Here is a 26,224-nt window from a genome sequence, read left to right as displayed (position 1 = left end):
CCTTGAAGTATCTCTAACAACACCCTTATTACCTTTGAGTCAACCCTGAAACATGTGTTTGGAACCTTACCTTATCATTAAGAATCAGACGTAAGAATTTAAGGACAAAATTCAAGAAAATCCAGAAGATGTAATGTAGCCAATGGTAGTTTCTGAACTCTGGAACGATGAAGGTCAACCAGGGGACGACTAATCAGTAGGACTGCAGTGTGTCATTTCATACAATCATAGAATTATAATTATATAGCTCAGGAGGACTAAATTTGACTGGTGAGTAATTGTAGACACATCAAATTTGTCTCCCTCCCTTGGTCCTTTCCATAGCTTTACATTTTACCCCATATTTATCCAATTTCCTATCAAAAGCATATTGAATCTCATTTCACAACCCTTGTATTGCACAAGTTGTTCTGTTTAAAATATTGTCCTGTTTCATCTTTCATGCTTTTGCCACTCACATAGGGTGGCACGATGGAGCAGCAGTTGAGCTGCTGCCTTACAGCGCCAGAGACCCGGGTTCGATCCCGTCTACGGGTGCTTATCTGTACAGAGTTTGTATGTTCTCCCTGTGACCTGCCTGGGTTGTCGCCGAGATCTTCAGTTTCCTCCCACACTCCAAAGACGTGCAGGTTTGTAAGTTAATTGGCTTGGTGTAAATGTAAATTGTCCCTCGTGTGTGGACTCGGTGGGCTGAAGGGTCTGTTTGCGCGCTGTATTTGTAAAATTAACTAAACTAAACTTAAATCTATGGTTACTGACCCACCTGCCACTGTAGATTTGTTTCTCCTTATTCAATAGAATGTTCGTGATTCTGAACACATCTATCAAAGCCCCTTGTAACCATTTCTGTTCCAGAGAGAATAACCAAGCCTCTCCAGTCTTTCCACATCACTGAGGTTCCTCAACTGTGTAGTCATCCTTATTAATGAATTCTGCATCTCTCTGGCACTCAATTGTTTTCCTAAATCGTGGCATCCAGAATTACCTCAAACCTTTGATATGGTAAACATGTGTTGTTTATTGTGTGAGTTGAATCCCTTGAGAAAATAGCAAAACTTGTCCATAATCGGGCACTAAAAAGAAAGCTGTGTGTTTCCTAATGGGTCCACACTCAGTCTGAGGCAGCTGAAAACACTTAGCTGCTCAACAACCTGACACCTCTTAAACCCACACTTCCATGGGTGACCATCAGCACACACTGTGCCTGCAACGGGGGAAAGAAAAGCCATGGAAGAGAGTGATCTCCAAAGTCCACTGATAGAGACTTTCCAGTAAAAGTGGAAGGTCTTGCAGGAGGCTCCTGAGAGCTGGAGGGGCAAAAGACAGACCTGCTAGTGGCTCTGTTTGACAATGCACATGTCTCATACACCACCACCCACATTCATCCTAGCTGTAAGTACTATCTGCCACATATCTCCCAGTAAGATCAAACCTCCCATGTTTAGGCAAAGACTGCAATCATCTGAAGACAGGCCACCCCATGGGATGTGGGATCTTCTGCAGCACCTGACGCACATGGAGGAGATCCTTCTATGCTTCCTGTCAGAGGACTTCCAAGCCCCAAACTACTTTGGCAGCAAATGTGAAATGCAAATTGCCAGGAACATTCACTGACAATGCTTCATTGTGATTACTGAACTGACCTAAGACGGGTCTCAACCCAAAACATCAGCCATTCCTTATCCATGTGCCAATCTAAAAGCCTCTTATCGTATCAGCTTCCATCACCACCATTGTCAGCGCGTTCCAGGCATCCACCACCTTCAGTGTAAAAAAAATTCCCTGCTTTAAGCTTTCCAACTCTGACCTGAAACCTATGCCCTCCAGTCTTTGACATTTCTGCCCTGGGGAAAATGGTTGAGCTGTCTACATTACCAATGTATCATGGATGATCTTGTACAAAATCATGATTAGATCGGGTAAACGCACAAAGTATCTTGCCCAGAATAGGGGAATCGAGAAACAGAGGGCATGGATTTAAGGTGAGGGGGGGGGGGGGGGGGGGGGAGATTTAATAGCATCTTGAGGGATAACCTTTTTACACAAATGTGGTGGGTGTATGAAACTGAGGTGCTAGTTGAGGCAGGTATCATCGCAATGTTTAAGAAACATTTAGAGATGTACATGGATAGGATAGGTTTAGAGGGGTATGGACCAAACTGATGGGACTAGTATAGATGGGACATTTTGGTTGGTGTTGGCAAGTTGGGTCAAAGGACCTGTTTCCAAACTGTATGACTCTCTGACTCTTTGCATCTCATAAGTTAATGCAACATGCTGTCAGGTTGCTTCCTTGCATGAGCAGAGTTTTGCAAGAACTCATCGCTCTTCTACAAGGTAATAAAGGCCCCTCCCGTCCCATTCACATCATTGTGAGCAAAATCCTGCTTAGTTATGTAGAGAATTGACTCATCGGAGAAGCGAGCAGGTTCCAGTAGCTAAGGGTCTGTCAGGATTCCTGTCAGTTGGGTAGATCTGTGTTTAGTTTACTTTAGTTTAGAGATACAGTGCAGAAACAGGCCCCATTGGCCCTCCGAGTCCACGCCGACCAACAATCCCCGCACATTAACACAAGCCGACACACACTAAGGACAATTTACACTTATACCAAGTATACAAACCCAAGCCAATTAACCTACAAACCTGTATGTCTTTGGAGTGTTTGAGGAAAGTGATCTTGGAGAAAACCCACACGGTCACGGGGAGAACGTACAAACTCCATACAGACAGCACCCGTAGTAGGGATCGAACCTGAGTCTCTGGTGCTGCAAGCGCTGTAAGGCAGCAACTCTACCGCTGTGCCACCGTGCCGCCTTCCTTGCATGGGCAGAGTTTGGGGAGTTAAAAAAAAGCTGTAACAGCCTGAGTGCCGGCAGAAAGTTGGACTACTGTCTTACCCGAAGAGGTCTCCCGATATACAGGTTTAGGTTATTGACATCCTCCCTAAAAAGGACACTGTTGTCTCCCATCACTGGTTCTTGGGTACTTATTCAGTGGGCATTCACAGCCAGCTATCCCAGACTGTTCTCCCAAATGACCACGGACATTGGTCTCAAACTGGTCACCTGGGGCAAGAGCTTCCGGTGACTCCGTACACTCTGTACACCCAAAAGAAAAGTCTTCAGTCATTTAGACTGCAACCACACAGGGGATTCTGTGACACCACAGCCGGACTGTAAAATGCTCACTTAAGATACTACACACATGGTCAAGTAACTTATAAGGAAGTGGAAATGATTATACATAACAACATCTATTTCAGTACAAGTAAGGCGACCTTGTTGATTGAGGAAGACATTATAAATATATGGACCGATACCATGACATTGATCTGCCATAGGCCACGATCTGTATCTGAAATAACTCACCCATTTTACTTTGAGGTGGAGTAAAATGGTGCCGGTGCAAATATAGGTATGACCTTTCATAGAGTCATAGAGTTATACAGTGGGGAAACAGGCCCTTCGGCCCAAAGCCCACACCGGCCAACATGTCCCAGCTACACTAGTCCAACCTGCCTGCGTTTGGTCCATATCCCTCCAAACCTGACTTATCCATGTACCTGTCTAACTGTTTCTTAAATGTTGGGATAGTACCAGCCTCAACTACCTCCTTTAGTAGCTTGTTCCATACACCCACCACCCTTTGTGTGAAAAAGTTACCCCTCAGATTTCTATTAAAAAAAAAATTCCCTTCACCTTGAACCTATGTCCTCTGGTCTTTGATTCCCCTACTCTTGGCAAGAGATTCTGTGCATCTACCCGACCTATTCCTCTCTCGTGGAAGTTAATTGTTGGGAGTGACTGCTGGTCCAGTTGCCTATTTTAATTATGGACCGTGAGCATGTACCAGTGATCATGGGAATGGACTGGATCAGGATGTTTGAGGGATTGTGTTTTTGAAAGAATCATAGCACTGGACTGTGACTGCTGAAGCCAGTCATACCTGGAGTGCACTGGCCACACCTAGGTAGAATACTAGTCGTGAAGGAAGGATCTGCAGATGCTGGTCCACACCGAGAAAAAGACACAATATGCTGGATTAACACAGCGGATCAGGCAGCATCTCTGGAGAAAAGGAATTGGTGATGTTTTGGGTCGAGACCCTGAATCTCAGAATGAAGAAGGGTCTCAACCTGAAACGCCACCGAGATCACTCATCAGAGGGGTTTGGGAGATGCCCAATTGCAGACACTGGGTTACTGGCTGTATCTCAAATAAAATAGCTGGAAATTTATGGTTGAATGACAGAATGACATGTGACAGAATGTAGGCATTTACCATGATGAGATCAGCAATGGTGACAGAGATGCCAATTCCAGAGGAGATGGGATTTGACAACCATTCTTCTAGTGAGCTGAAAAGAAAGCCAGTTAATCATGAGATCTTCCAAGGAGAAGGAAGTAGGACAGTGGTTTGATAGAAGCTTGATGTGTTGTATGTTGAGTAAACCAGTGCGGCATAGAGCCAAGGGATGTGGTGAAGCTGGTCATGAATTGCAGTGTGATATCTCCAGATGGGGGTTCACATTGAAAGTTGTCAATATTGACAATGTGCATATCGTCAGCAAGTTTTGGTCAGCTTGCTGCAGGGAGGATGTCATTAAGCTTGAAAGAGTGCAGAAAAGGTTTACAAGGATGTTGCCAGGATTCAAGGCCCCGAGATATTGGAAAAGGCTGGGAAGGCTTGGACTTTATTCCATGGAGCATAGGAAGCTGAGGAGTGCTCTATCAGAGGTATATAAAATCAGAAGGGAATAGATAGGGTGAAAGCATGGTGTCTTTCTCATAGGATCGGGGAATCAAGAACCAGAGAGCATTGGTTTAAGGTAAGAGGGAAAGATTTAATAGGAACCTGAGGGGCAACTTTTTTACTCAGAGGATGGTGGGTGTATCAAACAAGGTGCCAGAGAAGGTGGTTTAAGCAAGTACTATAACGTGTTTAAAAGATGTTTGGACAGGTACACAAAGGTTTAGAGGGATATGGGTCAAATGTGGGCAAATGGGGCTAGCTAGTTTAGTTTATTGTTACGTGCATCGAGGTACAGTGAAAAGCTAAGGGGGTTGTTTCAATGCTGTGTGACTGTACAACTCTATACCTTGCACATTTTCTGAAAGTTATGGGTCTGGCAGTGCTTACTATTCAGATATCAGACTGTAAAAGATGGGATATGTCTAGTTTATCACTGACCAACAAACCACAGATGTGTATAAAATCATGAGAGGAATAGATTGGGTAGACGCACAGAGTCTCTTGCCCAGAGTAGGGGAATCAAGAACCAGAGGGCAAATGTTTAAGGTGAAGGAGGAAATATTTTATGGGAATCTGAAGGCTAACTTTTTCACACAAAGAGTAGTGGGTGTATGGAACGAGCTGTTGGAGGAGAAGGTTGAGGCAGGGTCTATCACAATGTTTAGGATGCAATTACACAGGTACATGGATAGGACAGGTTTGGGGGGATATAGGCCAAATCCAGGCAAGTGGAACTAGTGTAGATGGGACAGGTTGGTTGGTGTGGGTAAGTTGGGCTGAAGGGCCTGTTTCCACACTGTATGACTGTATGTTGAAATAGACATAGGAAAACTGAATACTTGGACAAAATTTAGCAACTGTAGTCATGCCTGTGGAGGTGATATGAGGTTAACAGTTATGTAGAGTGACGAAACAAATTGCTCAGAGAATTAGACCAAGGTGAGGTGTGTTGCAAATTGAGGGCCAGTGAAAGATAATCCATTCTGAGTGAGTAGCTCCGCTCAAAGGCGTCATTTTGACAGTGACATAGCACTTCAAGAACAATGGAGCTATTCACAAACTTGGAAGGCAGTCAGTTAAGTGGAAATATCTTTAATTTGTTTGAATAGCATGAGAAAGAGTTCACAGAAGTTTGTGGGCAATTGCAATTTCACTGCAAGGAGTCACAAATAAATTGAGACACAACACATCCAGCATGAATGCTGCAGAGAGTTGATATTGATTGGGTCTGGTAAAGTCGAAAGAGACAGACCGCATGAGCTCCAGGGAACAGCTTCGTGCCTGTAAGGTACTTACTATTTACAGAATTACTGAATGGGCTGAATCATGCACAGAATGAATTGGATGCTTTCAGTGGGGACTCCATTGCAATGTGAAGCCACTTGCAAAGCTCCAAACATCCTCTGAAGGATGTCATGGCAGGCATAGACTTATTAGTGTCACCTGATACAGCAAAGACACAGGAAGACAGGAGAGACCGAAAATAGTCATAACGGGGTCAAAGAATTGGCGAACATCCAGAAAAGGAAGGTCAGAAGAGACGATTTGGTGCATTTAGAATGACAGTATGAAAAGTTGATTGTCGACAATGAGTCAAAGGCACAAAGTAAAAGCTGTTGAGTCTAAAATGATTATATCCAATAATAAATTGCATAGGATGTATAATTATAATAAATGTAGTTATTGCTCAGAGCTACTTAATTCTGTGTGAAGCTTAGTGGGAGAAGTGGCCATGGAGATGGTGATCCTGGATACATAAAACATATTAGAGTTTGAGAACACAATTTGGTTGAGAGGATAACCACAGATCAGGGTGTGAAATCAGTTGTACACAAGGAAGTGAAGCATTGGAAGCACTGGTGCTTACAATGGGTACTTCAGGGATGAAGTGCAGATTACACTGAAGAATTTAAAGATCAAAGAGACCAAGCGATCAAATTAATTCATAAATTTATGAGTTTACGATTATATAATATTACAAAATTTCATATGTGTAATTGATTGTATGGAATTACTTTTCATATGTAGTGCAGGTACAATTTAGAACTGGTTTGGATCACATTCTCTGACTTTTGATATATTGTCCTCAGACACTACTTGTTTCAGTTGAGAGTTACTGCCTTAATTAGGTTTAGGCATTCTGTTTATAGCTCTGCTTCTGTTTATTTGCTTATTCAAGCAGCAAGACAAAGAAACCCACATATGTTATGCCCATGAAGTGTTGCCAATGGTTCACCACCAAGGAACAAAGGACACTCTGTTAGTTCGAACACACTCTGTGAACTTTGGAAGGTATTTGAAACACTGCAGTGCGTTCTGAGACTGTTTGGTCAGATACCCCGGTGAGCTTTAGTGTGGATATCTGCGTGTTCCAGAATTTTCCTCCTTCACACTGTATCTCGGACATTTGGAACAGGCTGGATACCAGTGTAACTGGCTTCTAGGTCCATCACCAGACCTATCAGTCCAAGGCTGGCTCCCAATCCTGCCTGAGAATGCATTCAAATTGGGACCTCAGCTTGACACCTGAGATTGCTGATGTACCAACCGTGTTCCAGTTCATTTGAATGGGTTCGCTGATCTTTATTAAAAAATCTTAAATGAATGTTAGTGGATATTTGTGCTTTAATTAATATTGTTCACAATTAATTTATTTAAGTTGAATGTGTTTGAAAATAAATATATTTATTTTAATTTTTCAATTTTTTAATATATTAAATGTATTTAACTCCACACCCATGTTCATCAGCTGCTGCGATCTGTCGGGAGGTAGTGGGGTGTCCATTGCATGTTGGGGTTTACATGAGAAAGGACCAGGTTGTGAAACACAGTCCACTCCGCCTCACACAACAACTGGACTCCCAAGTCCATGAGGTCACGGCAGAAGTTGGGGATGACAATGGGGGACCCAGAAGAGGTGATGGGCAGGGTAAGGTAAGTGGAGAGAATGTTTCCATTAGTGGGACAGTCTAGGACCTGAGGGGCATAGTCTTCAAATAAAAGGATGTACCTTTAGGAAGGAGATGAGAAGGAAATTATTTAGTCAGAGCGTAGTGAATCTATGGAATTCATTGCCACAGAAGGCTGTGGAGGCCAAGTCAATGGATATTTTTGATACATTTTTCATGAGTACGAGTGTCAGGCGTTACGGGGAGAAGGCGGAAAAATGGGGTTGAGAGGGAAAGATAGATCAGCCATGACAGAATGGCGGAGCAGACTTAACGGGCCTAATTCTGCTCCTATCAGTTATGAACTGATGAAGGCAACTCTTGCCATTGTTGTAGATTCTTCCGTTATGTCAAAGTTCCTGTGAATTTAAGGGCAATCATTAGTTACTTTATTAGTACTTGGGTAGAAAGAAGTTGAAGCTGATAATTGCAACTTTCTGCCATTATTCCAGATTTGCTAATGCAAGCATCCACACGCAACAAAAAGACACTTCATGTCTAAAATGCATTAGTTGCAGTTTAGATCAATCAGGCCAACAGGATGTTCAATTATTTCAACCTTCGTGACATTTTGATTCCAGAAATGACAGTCTTAAAAGTTAATATTTAAAGTAAATTCAGCCAATTTTGCAACATAAAGTTTAACTTTTGATCAAACTTTCTTTTAATGAGCCCTTTTGTTTGAAAGTTAAAAAATTTTTTTTTTATAAAAACTGTTTCATAAGTTATGTTCATTTTGTAACTTCAGTAAAACTCTGGCACCTTTGGGATTTGGGTGGAGCTGAACTAAAAGATTTTCCGGACTATTAATAGACACTACTATTAATAACCCAAAATGCTTTTATTTCACTGTTTTAAATGTTATGCGCATGATATGATAAATATTTTCATGAACCCAATGAATTTGAAGGGAGCAGGACACCACTGAGTTTAATGCGAGCAGGAAACAGAACTGAGTGTAAGGTTGTCACATTGACACATATAACAACTCCGGACCTATAGCCTGCACTCAAGACCACAGCCTCAGCACAAAACTGCCCATGTTCCTGATCCATAGCTCTGGCTCTGGCTCCAGCTTCATCTAGCCTGCGCGCCAGATCCCAACTCCAACTACACACTTGGCTTGGAATGGAATGGAATGGAATACTTTATTGTCACATGCGACAAGGCACAGTGAAATTCTTTGCTTGCATACCCAAGGTATCCAAATAGGTATACTAGGTATACAAGATATACACCTACGACACTGACAAAGTTACAAAGTACGCCGGCTCCTCCTTTGTTCTCCCCCCTCCCACATGGTGGCCCCCCACGCCGGATCCTCCATTGTCCGTTGTTCATCTCCCTCCCTCACAGCAGTTCCCCCACGCTCCCATCGACCACCGTCCGTAGGCCGCCCCGCGAGGCTTCACCACCACCACCGATGCCTCACCGTCGCCACCGAGGCCCCATCGCTGCAAAACCTCTTGCACTCTGGACTCCCAGTTCACACACAAGATTAATGAGTGAAGTAACTGCCAAATCACTTGGAGTTCCAGGCAGCTAGATGGTGAATAATAATGTTTTACTGTCAAACTTTATGGACAGTATTCTTAGTCTGTGCTCCAACATTGTAGGTAAATATTACATAACATTTTATGGAGCATAATATTTATGAAGGAGGTAGATAGTATACACCGTTTTATGAAAGAGAGTTAGACTAGCGAAATTGGATTGGATAAGGATTTTTGTCATTGTAGGGCTGAGAAAATAGTGCTAACCAACCAACATGATGCATAGAGTGGCTTACATTTGGATTACCCTGAAGTCCAACGTACTGTAATTGACAATTGACAAATTGAAGAATTGACAAGGGTGGCACGGAGGTAGAGTTGCTGCATTGCAGCGCTTGCAGCGCTGGTGACTTGGGTTCGATCCTGACTATGGGTGCTGTCTGTACAGAGTTTGTACATTTTCCCCGTGACCGCATGGGTTTTCTCTGAGAGTTACTCCAGCATTTGTGAAGCCTGTAAGGCTGCTCTGTCCTTGTGTATGTAATGTAGATTAGTTTAATAATTCTCTTTTTTGTCCCGCCCCCCCCTGACATCAGTCTGAAGAAGGGTCTCGACCCGAAACGTCACCCATTCCTTCTCTCCTGAGATGCTGCCTGACTTGCTGAGTTACTCCAGCATTTCGTGAAAAAAAATACCTTCGATTTGTACCAGCATCTGCAGTTATTTTCTTGCACTAATAATTCTCTTAATCGGTTCCAAGATGGCCACTTGTATTTTTCACCTGTTTGGATTAAAATGCCAATGTGACATTTGTCTTCAACTGAGTCAGCAAATTCTGAAGAGCTTCATAGTTGCCAGGTTATTTTATGCCAGAATCTTGGCTTTGAAAGTAATACAGCCCTGACCGTGTGGCTATAGTCACCACGCCACGCTTTTCACAGGATCTGGATATACATGAGCCAAGGGGAGGAAATTAACTCTGATCTTTATATTCTGTTTCTCTTCATCTCACGCATCACCTCATGTAGTAACCTCCCACCGACCCTCTCAAATAACTCCTGCTCCATCTACAGCAACGTCAATGGATCCACTTAGGGCTTGTCATTCACCTCAGAACCCCTGGTAACACATAGAAAACAAGTCCTCCCTGATTTTCAGGGAAACCCAGATTAGAAAAGGTGATTTTAATCATAGGCTACTGTTTAGGAAAAAATATTCACAGCACGTATTTTTAGTGCAATTTGTTTATCTGGAACAGTTGCTGAAAGGAAACATCGTTGTAGAAATAATTTTCCTTGTGTTATTACAATTGCTTCATTGAAGTCTGTCATAGGCACACTTCATTGAATGATTCTGAAGAACAAGTGTCCATTAAGTGTAAAAGGCTGAACAAAGCATTGAGAATTCAGTGACGACTGGGAAATAGTTATTTTTAAATAAATGACTTCTAAAGCTTTCCTGGAAGGTTACAGGTTCAAACAGGTGCAACACTATTTCTTTCCTCAAGGATGGTAAGGACAGGGGTTGGTTGGGAAAGGTTAATTAAAAATTATTTTGTTTTCTTGTGCTGTGCCAGCAGTTGGTTTGAGGTGATTGCCATTAGCTGGATGAACAACACAGGAGGGGCATCATACTCAGCTTTTCAGACATGTACCATCATTCCTCTGATGTGGTTGCAAGTTATGATGTATATCAAGATCCCGTTAAAAGCTTGTATTCGTGGACTCTAGCCATGCAGCCGGGATTGTATTACATTCAAAGCCGTGTTCATGGTGTAAAATAACCTGACAACTCTGGGACCCTTCTGATGCTCTCCTTACGATAATTTCAAGAGAGAGCTAGATGTAGCTCTTAGGGCTAACGGAATCTGTATTCGAGAGAGTTAGATATAGCTCCTAGGGCTAACGGATTCAAGGGATATGGGGAGAGAGCAGGAACGGGGTACTGATTTTGGATGATCAGCCATGATCATATTGAATGGCAGTGCTGGCTCGAAGGGCCGAATGGCCTACTCCTGCATCACTTTTCTACGTCTATGTTTCTATGATAAAGGAGTGTGGGTGTCTTTTTTGCCGACTATTCTGAAGACGGGTGTCTCACTGGGATTTTAATCCAAACAGGTGGGAAATACAAGAAGTGGCAATGTGGCCGTCTTGGTGCACATAAAGAGAATAGCTAAAATAAAATTCTCATTACTTGCACAAGGACACGACAACCTTGCAGACTTAATCACCTGCTTTCCTACCATTTTACAAGACAGCCTAGTTCCACAGCACTACTTTACTCTGCCGTTTTCTTTGCCCACAGACCAAATCACCGGCACAGAGGAATAGGGTAGATGCTGTGACATAATTTACAAAGCTAGCAAAGCATTTCTTGTAGGTTTATCTCCCAAAATATTGAAATGAACATTCTGTTGAATCAAAGGATTAGGCCAATTAGCTCCACAAACCTCTCCAAAATCAATGACATTCAAAATGACAAAATGACAAAAATCCACTTTAATTTACTACTCAGTCATTATACATTGTTAAAATATCAAAAGCAATTTACAAATGCAACTTAAAGGCTATAACATTTGGTCATTGAAGTTTAAGAGAGTGGATGAACCATTCTGTCAGAAAATCTGCACATATTTCATATCCTGTAACATTTTCTCTTCATAATTTTGTTAATGTAAACCAAATCTAGATATTTTGTTTTAGTTACAGCAGGGACACAGGCCAACAGGCTCACCGAATGCGCACTGACCATCGATCACTTGTTCACACTAGTTCTAGGTTATCCCACTTTCACACCCACTCCCCACATGCTCAGAACAATTTACAGAGGCCAATTAATCAACAAACCAGCACAGGTTTGTGATGTGGGAGGAAATCAGAGCACCTGGAGGAAACTCGCAGTCACAGGGAGAACAGGGAGTCCTACTATCATATCATATCATATCATATATATACAGCCGGAAACAGGCCTTTTCGGCCCTCCAAGTCCGTGCCGCCCAGCGATCCCCGTACATTAACACTATCCTACACCCACTAGGGACAATTTTTACACTTACATTTTACCCAGCCAATTAACCTACATACCTGTACGTCTTTGGAATGTGGGAGGAAACCGAAGATCTCGGAGAAAACCCACGCAGGTCACGGGGAGAACGTACAAACTCCTTACAGTGCAGCACCCGTAGTCAGGATCGAACCTGAGTCTCCGGCGCTGCATTCGCTGTAAAGCAGCAACTCTACCGCTGCGCTACCGTAGGTGAGGCCACACCTGGAGTATTGTGTGCAGTTTTGGTCTCCTAATTTGAGGAAGGACATTCTTGTTATTGAGGGAGTGCAGCGTAGGTTCATCAGGTTAATTCCCAGGATGGCAGGACTGACATATGATGAAATAATGGGCCGACTTGGCTTGTATTCACTGGAATTTAGAAGGATGAGAGGGGATCTTATAGAAACATATAAAATTCTTAAGGGATTGGACAGGCTAGATGCAGGAAAAATGTTTCCCATGTTGGGGGAGTCCAGAACCAGGGGTCACAGTTTAAGAATAGGGGGTAGGCCATTGAGGATTCAGATGAGGAAAAACCTTTTCACCCAGGGAGTTGTGAATCTGTGGAATTCTCTGCCACAGAAGGCAGTGGGGGCCACTTCACTGGATGTTTTCAAGAGCAAGTTAGATTTAGCTTTTAGGGCTGACGGAATCAAGGGATTTGGGGAAAAAGCAGGAACAGGGTACTGATTTTGGATGATCAGCAATGATCACATTGAATGGTGGTGTTGGCTCGATGGGGCTGAATTGGCCTACACTGCACCTATTTTCTATGTTTCTATGTTTCTAATATACAAACATCGCACAGATGCCACCCAAGGTCAGGATCAAACCGAGACAGCAGCTGTACCAGCTGTGCCACTGTGCCGCTGTATTGAACAGCATGGAATATTCTATGCTATTCAACATCTAGAAGTTGAAGGCATATGCCTGAAATTGAAACCAAACATGTTGCAAAAATTAAATTAGAAATGAAATTAAAGTGTGCATTAAAATGTATTGGCAAAAACTAAACAAGCAATACCCAAGAATATTTTATTCATACACAAACTCAAAGGATAACAGGGGAAAGTTCAATGTCCACGTGGGACTTTAAAAGCAATGTGTTTGATAAGGTGAAAGCCATAAGTATAACTATAATAAATACTGTGTTGGGGTTCACAAAAGGAGTTTATCGGTATCCTTTACTGTGATGCCACGCAGACAGCAGCAGGCCTGGCTTGCCTGCTGCGGAGCCGGGAACTCTGCCTTGTCGAGGGAAGCCGCTGAACCCAGCCCATGCTCGTCCCTGAGGATCGGAGAATCTGAGCCGGCGGCAATGGATGTCAAAGCCAAGGGCCGGTAAAAGGACCCAGGGCCTTGCCATCTGCACCCACATGGTTGGCTATGGGAGGTTGCCCCCGGGACACAAAGGCTGAATGGTGGCCAGGCAAGGAGAGGGATGATGATCAAACTGGATCGAGGTGATGGCAGTAGTCCCTGCAGTCCATTGGGGCTTGACTGGATTGGGTGCCGCTCCAGTAGACTGAGCACGCGGACCGCACGTGGCCTGCAGCAGCACAGAGCGGTGGAGCAGCAGTGGAGGCACCTACATCTTCGCTTGGCCAGGCCGACCCTGCAGGGCTGCCAGGATAATGGGCCTTTATGGCCAGCTACACTTAAAACAACTTGGAGTTTGAAAATGGCACCAAAATGTGGCGACTCTTGTATATGGTCTCAGTGGACTATTTCTATACACTTTGTACTTAATTGGGGATAGTGCTTATGTATGGTAATACAAAGAATGTATAGTAAACAAAGAATTTCACTGTACGTCAACACATGTGATAATAAAGAACAATTGAACCATTACAGTTAAAGAAGAGTCTAGAGTGTTTATTTACTATATGCACCGGATGTGAACCGGAACTGTGAAATTCTTACTTGCTGCAGCATTACAGGCACATTAGACTCAACAGAAAATACATTGAATTATCAAATATTCTAAGTTAACGAGACCATGATAGTGCATAAATCAAAGTATGTAGTACAGCCATTGTCGTGCAATGATAAGAATGTGCTACGGTATGATCAAAACTGAGAGATGAAGTAATAAAAGGAATAGTGTCTTCCATGGAAGGCAAATTGATAGTTCAGGAAGACTTAGTCAAATCAAGTCAAGTCAATTTTATTTGTATAGCACATTTAAAAACAACCCACATTGACCAAAGTGCTGTACATCAGTTCAGGTACTAAGAAACGAACATACAATGGCACACAAACATAACAGCACGTACATAAACAGTTCACAGCGCCCCTCAGAGGGCCTCAAACGCTAGGGAGTAGAAATAGGTTTTGAGCCTGGACTTAAAGGAGTCGATGGAGGGGGCAGTTCTGATGGGGAGAGGAATGCTGTTCCACAGGCTGTTATGAGAATCAGGGAGAAGAAATTGGCTCTGATCATTATTTTCTATTTCTCATTGGTTGTAGGTATCATGCTGCAGAGCAGGTATCATCCAATCTGAAGTAGTATGAGGAAAGCCACTGAGAGGAAGCACACAAGGCAAGGGAGTACCCAGTACTGTGCAATCAGATGCTTCCCTCAGAGTGGCAAACAAAACGACTCACAGTTCCCCAACTCTGGCCGAAGCATTGATTTATACAGTTCATCATTTATACAGCACAGTTTCATCATTACCCTGCTCCAATGTTCTTTTGGTCTAACTATTGAAGGCAGTAACCCACACATTCTTAACCATTTTATTGACCAGTGTTAGACACAAAAAGCTGGAGCAACTCAGCGGTTCAGGCAGCATCTCTGGAGAGAAGGATTGGGCGACGTTTCGGGTCGAGATCCTTCTTCAGTCTTGACCTTCAGGGATTTATGGACCTGCCTCAAGAAGCCCCTGTTTCTTAATACTCCTTACAGATCCACCATTCATTATAATGACCAAACTATGTATTATTCATCCCAAAGTGTAACTTCCCACATTTATCAGTGTTAAATTCCATCTGCTATTGCTCAGTCCCCTTACTGACTGATCAAATTCATCCTGTAGCCTGGGACCACCCCCCTTTCTAACAATGACACCACAACATTTCAGTTCATTTGTGAACTTACTATTCATATATTCACATTCAAATGGATAACAGGCCTTTCGGCCCATCAAGTACGTACCAACCAGCGATCCCCACACACCAACACTATCCTACACACACTAGGGACAATTTACATTTATACCAAGCCAATTAACCTACAAACATGTACGTCTTTGGAGTGTGTGAGGAGACCGAAGATCTTGGAGAAAACGCACGCAGTTCACGGGGAGAATGTACAAACTCCATACAGACAAGCACCCGTAGTCAGGATCGAACCCGGATCTCTGGCGCTGTAAGGCAGTAGTCCTACCACTGTGCCCCCATGTTGTTTGACATCACTGTGCAAACTAGTAGCCAACTTGTATACATAGCATTAGCATAGAAGATTTGGAACAAATTACTGGCATAGTCCTGAGTCAAGACTGGATATTTTAAAGCATTCAATTGCATGCACAAAAAGCATTGCATTGTACTACAGTATTTCGAAAGGGCGGTATCTATGCCATTTCATTTCTGTCATGCATACAACGTGCAGAATATTTGATTGGAGTGTTTTTTTTTGGATTGCATTACCAATGAAAACTTTCCTCTGTCTATTGTCCATCTGACCATAAGGACCAATATTTTCCATTTTTGCTGCCATACATATAAATGGGTTTCAGCTCAGCCAGCATCTAAAGTTCCTTCCTGCAGAGAAACCTAGTATGGTCCTGTTGCTTTAATTGTATTTCAGCAAGTCACTTGTCAAAAAGGAGATTATAATGGTCTTTTGAATCAGGGTGTGCCAAATGGCAAGGGTTGTTCATCTTATGAGTTAGTAAAAGGCAGGAATGAGAGAATTGTGCAATCTAATTTGCTTGTTGGTGAATTTATAAGGCTCTTAATTACTTTAAGACAAACTGTTTTGGAATTTATCTGTGGCTTAGGAAAACCTCACTGAACTAACCCAAGAAGGAAATTGTCATTGGTAACCATGGATGTGCAATAAACACAGTTCTTAGCAGCAAGGTCTGCACTTCAAGAATGAGTAGTAAAGACACAAGAGCCTGTATGATCATGCTGATAATTGAAAAAAGGAGATTTAGACTTTGCATGCATTAAAAGCCTTGTATATTTGTCATAGACAATAGACAATAGACAATAGGTGCAGGAGTAGGCCATTCAGCCCTTCGAGCCAGCACCGCCATTCAATGCGATCATGGCTGATCACTCAATCAGTACCCCGTTCCTGCCTTCTCCCCATACCCCCTCACTCCGCTATCCTCAAGAGCTCTATCCAGCTCTCTCTTGAAAGCATCCAACGAACTGGCCTCCACTGCCTTCTGAGGCAGAGAATTCCACACCTTCACCACCCTCTGACTGAAAAAGTTCTTCCTCATCTCCGTTCTAAATGGCCTACCCCTTATTCTCAAACTGTGGCCCCTTGTTCTGGACTCCCCTAACATTGGGAACATGTTATCTGCCTCTAATGTGTCCAATCCCCTAATTATCTTATATGTTTCAATAAGATCCCCCCTCATCCTTCTAAATTCCAGTGTATACAAGCCCAATCGCTCCAGCCTTTCAACATACGACAGTCCCGCCATTCCGGGAATTAACCTAGTGAACCTACGCTGCACGCCCTCCATAGCAAGAATATCCTTCCTCAAATTTGGAGACCAAAACTGCACACAGTACTCCAGGTGCGGTCTCACCAGGGCCCGGTACAACTGTAGAAGGACCTCTTTGCTCCTATACTCAACTCCTCTTGTTACGAAGGCCATGGGCATAATGAAGATTCAACACCATGTAGTGTATGAGGAATAAAGTCAAGAATATAGTATCTAATACAAAAATAATTATTGGGGTGGACAGGAAATCTTAATATCCATTGACTTCTATCTTTTATGTTAAGCCAAGGATGAAAAAGTAATTGTGAATTTAATCATGGAAATAGATAGGACATTTGGAGAGGATCTTATGTAGAATGCTGAGCTATTGGTTTGTCCCTTTATATTAGCAATGCACATCACTGTGGAAAACACTTGAATTCATCTGTGATGGAGCAACCTTATGTGGTACAACCAGTTTTGGCATGGCTGTTACTTTTTACATAACCTAATCACAATGCTAACAATCTGCCATCTGTTCTTTTTGACAGGAGGAAGCCAAGGTACTGAAGAACGCCTGCGTACAATTTGTAGACTCAAAGTGCTGGAGTAACTCAGAGGAGTTACACCAGCACTTTGTGTCTAACTTTGGTATAAACCAGCATCTGCAGTTCCTTGTTTCTACATTTGAAGTATATTCTCAGACCAAAGACCACGCCTTCACACAAAGCGGCTGCTTCCTCACCACCACTTATCACACCTTCACACGAAAGGTCTGTCTTCTCATGGCCAAGGCTAACACCTTCCTACGGAGGAGGCTCTCTCACAGCTTTGCACCAAACCTTCACATGTAAAGGTTGCTTTCCCAGCCATGGGTGTACCGTTGCGAAACAAAACTGAGGCTTCAAATGCAAAAGTGGCATGAATGCACTTTGTATCTATTTACACATGAAGCAAACACTGGACAAAATTTACTTAACCCAGATGCTGATGCCGACTTTGATAATGAAGGGGAGTCGAAGTTTAAGAGGGACCACAGATGTGGAATACAAAGCCTTTGAGTGGAGAAGGGCCAATTGGTGTTAGGCAGAAACCTAGAATGGCACAAAAAACTGGAGTAACACAGCGGGTCAGGCAGCATTTCAGGAGGACAGGAATAGGCGATGTTTCAGGTCGAGACCTTTCTTCAGAAGAAGGCTCATCCCGAAACATCACCTACTCCTTTTCTCCTGAGGTGCTGTCAGATCCGCTGAGTTACTCCAGCTTTTTGTGTCTGTCTTCGGTATAAGCCAGCATCTAAAGTTCCTTCCTAAAGAGAAACCTAGCATGGTCTTGTTGCTTTAATTGTATTTCAGCAAGTCACTTGTCAGAAGGGAGACAACAATGGTCTTATGAATCAGGGTGTGCCAAATGGCATGGGTCATTCATCTTATGTTAGTAAAAGGCCACTGAAGTGAACATAGGAATGAGAGAATTGTGCAATCTAAAATGGTGACATTTATTTAAACATTATTATTAAATATTACTGTAATTTTAGACATTGTCTCGTTTTATGTGTTATATCTTGTTTCATCTTATCTTCCATTGTGACAACTGTGTTTGTCCCTTTATATTAGCAATGTATGTCCATTACATTTCTGAGAATCTCGCTGTCAGATGACATTGTGGGGATTACAGAGACGTGGCTGCAGGAGGATCGGGACTGGGACAGGCAGGTGGGCAGAGGAGGTGGGGTAGCTCTGTTGGTGAGGGATGAAATTCAGTCTCTTGCGAGGGGTGACATGGGGACGGACGATGTAGAGTCACTGTGGATAGAGTTGAGGAATTGTAAAGGTAAGAAGACACTAATGGGAGTTATCTACAGGACCCCAAACAGTAGCCCGGAGAGAGGGTGTAAGTTACAGCAGGAGTTAAAACTGGCATGTAACAAGAGTATTGCCACTGTGGTTATGGGAGATTTCAATATGCAGGTAGATGGGAAAATCAGGTTGGTTCTGGACCCCAAGAAGTGTGGGGTGCCTTGCAGAGTGCCTCCGAGATGGATTCTTAGAGCAGCTTGTACTGGAGCCTACCAGAGAGAAGGCAATTCTGGATTTAGTGTTGACCAATGAACCAGATTTAATAAGGGAACTCAAGGTAAAGGAACCTCTAGGTGGTCGTGGCCATAATATGATGAGTTTTAATCTGTAATTTGTGAGGGAGAAGGTTAAATCAGAAGTGTCAGTGTTGCAGTTGAACAAAGGGGACTATGAAGGCATGAGAGAGGAGCTGGCCAATGTCGACTGGAAAAGGATCCGAGCAGGAATGGCAGTGGAACAGCAATGGCAGGAATTTCTGGGCATAATCCAGAAAATGCAGGATCATTTCATTCCAAATGGGAACTAAGGTTCTAAGGGGAGTAAGAGGCAACCGTGGCTGACAAGGGAAGTTGGTGATGGAATAAAACTAAAAGAAAAGATGTATAACATATCAAAGAGTAGCGGGAAACCAGAGGATTGGAAAACTTTCAAAGGACAACAGAAGGTAACATAAAGGGCAATACGGGCTGAAAAGATAAAGTACGAAGGGAAGCTGGCCAAGAATATAAAGAAGGACAGTAAAAGTTTATTTAGGTATGTTAAGAGAAAAAAATTAATAAAGACAAATGTGGGTCCCTTGAAGGCAGAAACGGGTGAAATTATTGTAGGTAATAAGGAAATGGCAGAAGAGTTGAACAGGTACTTCGGATCTGTCTTCACTAAGGAAGACACAAACAATCTCCCAGTTGTACTAGAGGACAGAGGATTGAGGGAGACAGAGGAACTGAAAGAAATTTGCATTAGGCGAGAAATAGTATTCAGTAGTTGGGATGGGACTGAAGGCTGATAAATCCCCAGGGCCTGATGGTCTGTATCGCAGGGTACTCAAGGAGGTGGCTCTAGAAATCGTGGACGCATTGGTGATCATTTTCCAATGTTCAGTAGATTCATGATCAGATCGGAGGGGAGCTAATGTTATCCCACTTTTCAAGAAAGGAGCGAGAGAAAAAGCAGGGAATTACAGACCAGTTAGCCTGACATCGGTGGTGGGGAAGATGCTGGAGTAAATTATTAAAGAGGTAATAACGGCACATTTGGATAGCAGTAAAAGGATTGGTCCAAGTCAGCATGGATTTATGAAGGGTAAATCCTGCTTTACTAATCTTCTGGAATTTTTTGAAGATGTGACAAGTAAAATGGATGAAGGAGAGCCAGTGGATGTAGTGCATCTAGACTTTCAGAAAGCCTTTGATAAGGTCCCACACTGGAGGTTGGTGAGCAAAATTAGAGCACATGGTATTGGGGGTAGGGTGTTGACATGGATAGAGAATTAGTTCGTAGACAGGAAGCAAAGAGTAGGAATAAACAGATCCTTTTCAGAATAGCAGGCAGTGGCAAGTGGAGAGCCGCAAGGCTCGGTGGTGGAGCCACAACTATTTACAATATATATTAATGATTTGGATGATGGAATTAGAAGTAACATTAGCAAGTTTGCAGATGACACAAAGCTGGGTGGCAGTGGGAACTGCGAAGAGGATTTTAGGAGGTTACAGGGTGACTTGGACAGGTTGAGTGAGTGGACAGATGCATGGCAGATGAAGTATAATGGAGATAAATTCAACCAGTCCCTGCAAACCTGCACTGTCCCTGCCTGCTTCAAAGTCTCCACTATTGTCCCTGTATCCAAAAAGACAAGGATCACTGGTCTTAATGACTACAGGCCTGTCGCACTTACCTCTGTAGTCATGAAGACCTTTGAAAGACTTGTGCTGGCCCAGCTGAAAAACATCACAAACCCCCTGCTGGACCCCCTGCAGTTTGCATACAGGGCCAATAGATCAGTGGATGATGCAGTCAACTTAGGCATGCACTTCATCCTCCAGCACCTAGACCACAAGGGGACCGATGCCAGGATTCTGTTTGTGGACTTTAGCTCTGCATTTAACACAATTGTGCCAGAGCTACTACACTCCAAACTCTCCCAGCTGACTGTGCCTAGACCCCTCTGTCAGTGGATCATCAACTTCCTGATGGACAGGAAGCAGCATGTGAGGCTGGGAAAGCACATCTCGGACCCGCAGACCCACAGCATAGGAGCACCGCATGGCTGCGTACTCTCCCCTCTCCTTTACTCTCTCTACACCAACGACTGCACTTCCACAGACTCCTCTGTCAAGGTCCTTAAGTTTGCGGATGACACAACCCTGATTGGACTGATCCAGGACGGGGAGGAATCTGCCTACAGATGGGAAGTGACACAGCTGGCATCCTGGTGCCATTGCAACAACCTGGAGCTCAATGTTCTCAAGACAGTGGAACTAATTGTAGACTTTCGAAGAGATCCCCCTCCCCTCCCCCCACTCATCATGAACAACACCATAGTCACATCTGTGGAGTCATTTAAGTCCCTTGGAACCATCATCTCCAGGGACTTTAACTGGGGGGCCACCATCGACTCCACAGTCATAAAGGCCCAACAGAGGATGTACTTCCTGCGGCAACTGAGGAAACACAATCTGCCACAGGCAATGATGGTCCAATTCTATACTACTATCATTAAGTCCGTCCTCACCTTCTCCATCATGGTCTGGTTTGGCTCAGCCAACAAGCACGGCATCCGGAGGCTGCAATGGATCGTTCGCACAGCTGACAAGGTTGTTGGCTGCAACCTTCCCCCCATTGACGAACTGTACACTGCAAGGGCCAGGAAGCGAGCGGGCAAGATCACCTCTGACCCCTCTCACCCTGGCCACAAACTCTTTGAAGCACTTCCCTCTGGAAGGCGACTCCGGACTGTCAAAGCAGCCACAGTCAGACATAAAAACAGTTTTTTTCCACGAGTGATAGTTCTACTCAATAACCAAAGTCTGTAGTCTCTTTTTTGCTCTGGTTTATTTTCACCCACATGTTTAGACCGTAATGGTGTATCCTTATTGTTTTGATGTGTTTATGCTTTATTCTTAATTGTTAACTGTATGTTTGTGTTGTCATTTGTGAGCAGAGCACCAAGACACATTCCTTGTATATGCATACTTGGCCAATAAACTTATTCATTCATTCATTCATTCATTCATTCATTCATTCATTCATTCATTCAAATGTGAGATGATCCACTTTGGCGGCACTTTGGAGGCAGATTATTATCTCAATGGTGTCAGATTAGGTAAAGGGGAAGTGCAACGAGACCTTGGTGTCCTTGTACACCATTCACTGAAAGTAAAGCGTGCAGGTGCAGCAGGCAGTGAAGAAAGCTAATGGCATGTTGACCTTCATAACGAGAGGATTTGAGTAAAGAAGCAAAGAGGTCCTTCTGCAGTTGTATAGGGCCCTGGTGAGACCACATCTGGAGTATTGTGTGCAGTTTTGGTCTCCTAATTTGAGGAAGGACCTTCTTGCTATTGAGGCAGTGCAGCATAGGTTCACAAAGTTAATCCTTGGGATGGCGGGACTGTCATATGAGGAAAGATTGGAAACACTGGGCTTGTATTCACTGGAGTTTAGAAGGATGAGAGGGGATCTTATAGAGACATATAAAATTATAAAAGGACTGGACAAACTAGATGCAGGGAAAATGTTCCCAATGTTGGGGGAGTCCAGAACCAGGGGCCAATATCTCAGAATAAAGGGGAGGCCATTTAAAACTGAGGTGAGAAGAAACGTTTTCACCCAGAGTTGTGCATTTGTGGAATTCTGCCACAGAAGGTTTTGGAGGCCAATTCACTGGGTGAATTTAAACAAGAGTTAGAACTCTAGGGGCTGGTGGAATCAAGGGATATGTGGAGAAGGCAGGCACGGGTTACTGATTGTGGATGATCAGCCAAATGACATCCTCTTGCACCTATTTTCTACGTTTCTATATTTTTATGTTTCTAAATCTCAGTTCAAGTCAAGTCAGGCGTCAAGAGTGTTTTATTGTCATATGAACCGAAATGGACCAATTAAGTTCTTACTTAAAGCAGCGCAACAGATATGTAAACATAGTACTCCGTAAACACTATAATAAATGACACAAAAAGATTGTTTTATATATATATAAATAATAATAGTGCAGTTAAACATGCAAACATATATATATGTGAACTTCTTTTGTTTGCGTCTATATATATATATATAGATATATATAGACGCAAACAAAAGAAGTTCACATATATATAGACACAAACATAAAAAGTATATCTATATATATATACATATATATTTATGTGTGTGTGTGTGCATATATAACTTTAACTGCACTATTATTGTTTGTATTTATTTATATATATATATATATATATATATATATATATATATATATATAGTTAGACTTACTAATTTTGTTGAATATTTTTCAATGGTTCAATGGTTCAATGATTTCTTTATTACCTCATGCACCATTTTTTTCAGCAAGTCCATCCATACCAAAACACAATCACCTGTTTAGTACAGAATGTGGAGAATACCCACTGAGTCCATATGCAAAATTGGCATTTTGGAGCCAATTTACAGTCCCAGCTGCAGCTGGCCATAAAGGTCTATTGGAGCCGGAGCCGCCATGCTGGTTATCCTGCAAACCATCGTCCCTCTGCTTGCACAGCCCACTTCAGCTCTTGTTCCCCGGTTCTTCCTACCGGGCCTTTTGTCCAGTGTTCGGCACCGTCTACCTCCATCCTCCTCTCTGTTTCCCGGTCTTCCGGGGCAAGCAGGAGCCTGGCTTGGCGGCTTCTCTCGGCGGGTTCCCAGTTCTGCAGCGGGCGAGCCAAGCCTGCTGTTGGGATTTGGCCGGAGGACCTTCACTCATCGGGAGACCTTGCGTTTCCTCTAATTTTTCGATCACTGTGCAAAGTACGACAGCACAATCCAGGAACATTTTCAACCAATCATAGAGTCATAGATTGATTCATGGTGTCATACAGCATGGAAACAGGCGCTTCGGCCTAACTTACCCACATCGACCAACATCTCCCAGCTACACCAGTCCCACCTGCATTTGATATTCCACCTTATGATGAAGTGCAGTTTTGATTAATACTAGGAAGGATGTGCTGGCCCTGGAGAGGGTCCAGAGGAGGTTTACAAGAATGATCCCAGCAATGGGTGGGTTAACTTATGACGAGCCTTTGACGGCACTGGGCCTGTACTCGCTGGAGTTTAGGAGAATGAGAGGGATACGTCATTGAAACGTACCGAATGGTGAAAGGCTTGGATAGAGTGGATGTGGCGAGGATGTTTCCACTAGTGCGAGAGTCTAGGACTAGAGGTCATAGCCTCAGAATTAAAGGACGTTCCTTTAGGAAGGAGTTGAGAAGGAACTTCTATGGTCAGAGGGTGGTGAATCTGTGGAATTCTTCTATCTATCTGTAGAATCTATCTATCTCAGCCTTAAAAAAACATCCATTCACGATCTCCATAGCCTTCTGTGGCAATGAATTGCACAGATTCACCACCCTCTAACATATAACAACTACAGCATGGAAACAGGCCTGTCCGGCCCTACCAGTCCACGCCGACCATTCTCCCTGACCTAGTCTCATCTACCTGCACTCAGACCATAACCCTCTAATCCCCTCTTATCCATATACCTATCCAATTTACTCTTAAATAATAAAATCGAGCCAGCCTCCACCACTTCCACCGGAAGCCCATTCCATACAGCCACAACCCTCTGAGTAAAGAAGTTCCCCCTGATTAAAGAAATTCCTCCTCAACTCCTTCCTAAAGGAACATCCTTTAATTTCCTCTGGTCCTAGACTCTCCCACCTCTGGGACCTTTCCACATCCAATCTATGTATGACTCCACACTTTGCTATGCTGCACTTTGCTGGAGTAACTCAGTGGGTCAGGCAGCATATCTGGGAAAAAAAGATGGGTGACGTTTCGGGTCGGAGACCTTCTTTAGACTGCAGAATGATGAACCTAAACCTAAGTTAAATACTTATCTGATGTATTAGTATCTTAGTGCGGTGTCAGAGGTTAGGGTGAGAAGGCAGGAGAATGGGGTTAGGAGGGAGAAATAGATCAGCCTTGATTGAATGGCGGAGTAGACTTGTATGGCCTAATTCTACTCCTATCGCTTATGATCTTATAGTAAGAAAATAAATAACTGCAGATGCTGGTACAAATCAAAGGTATTTATTCACAAAATGCTGGAGTAACTCAGCAGGTCAGGCAGCATCTCAGGAGAGAAGGAATGGGTAATGTTTCGGGTCGAGACCGTTCTTCAGACTTATGATCTTATGATCTTATTCTGAGATCAGCAATATGTTCTATAATAATGATACAGAAGTCTTGTGCCAATACTGGTTCATCTAGCCCTGGCCCAGAGCACAAATGGTTTATGCAATGGAAATTAAAGCAATAACAAAGATAATAGAAGTATCAGCAATGGTTCTTCCAAAACACAGTCCCTCATGGCTCATGCTTTTCATTCCATCAATTTAGCATTGTGCTGAATGATTCAGTTATCTATTGGCATCTGCATATGGACATGTTCCAATCTGTGAAGCATGCCACATTTCCTATTTCAAACTAAGTGCTTTTGAACCCAATGGAATGCAGCCAATCTGCGAGCTAATGTGCTTATAAGGGAACAAGACCTTTTGGCATAATTCAATGAATATTGTTGCCCTTTCTGAAATACTGTGAAAGCACTCGGCTGCATAAATTAGAAGCTATTCTGCTTTAGTAATGACAACTCACATTAAATAGATCGGAACAATTTACTTATTACGTATTATTTCCACCGCTTAACTCTCAAATTTTCAAAAGTCTGAAACAATCATCAGTGTGCACTAATGTAGAAAGGAAAATTATAAGTATCACACAATTGAGCATTTGAAATATTGCAAAAATCATTGTGTTAAACAAACGTCAGCACGGTGGCGCAGCGGTAGAGTTGCTGCTTTACAGCAATTTTGGTACCAGAGACCCGGGTTCGATCCTGACCACGGGTGCTGTCTGTACATAGTTTGTCCGTTCCCCCCGTGACTGCGTGGATTTTCTCAGAGATTTTCGGTTTCCTCCCACACCAATAAGACATACAGGTTTCCAGATTAATTGGCTTGGTATAAATGTAAATTGTCTCTAGTGTGTATAGGATAATGTTAATATGCAGGAATCGCTGGTCGGCGCGGACTTGTTGCGCCAAATGGCCTGTTTCCGCGCTGTATCTCTAAACTAAACTAAACTAAACATGCTATCACATACATATAAGTTTAATGTGATTATATATATATATCAATTTTGTGCATACTTGATTGATTCTTTGAACCAATATGTTAGTGCTTAAAGTTTTAACCAACACAAAGAGAATTTAGAAGG

This window comes from Rhinoraja longicauda, chromosome 3 (assembly GCF_053455715.1).
Source record: "Rhinoraja longicauda isolate Sanriku21f chromosome 3, sRhiLon1.1, whole genome shotgun sequence".
In the NCBI taxonomy this organism is placed as follows: domain Eukaryota; kingdom Metazoa; phylum Chordata; class Chondrichthyes; order Rajiformes; family Arhynchobatidae; genus Rhinoraja; species Rhinoraja longicauda.
Note: the sequence above shows the minus strand (reverse complement) of the source record.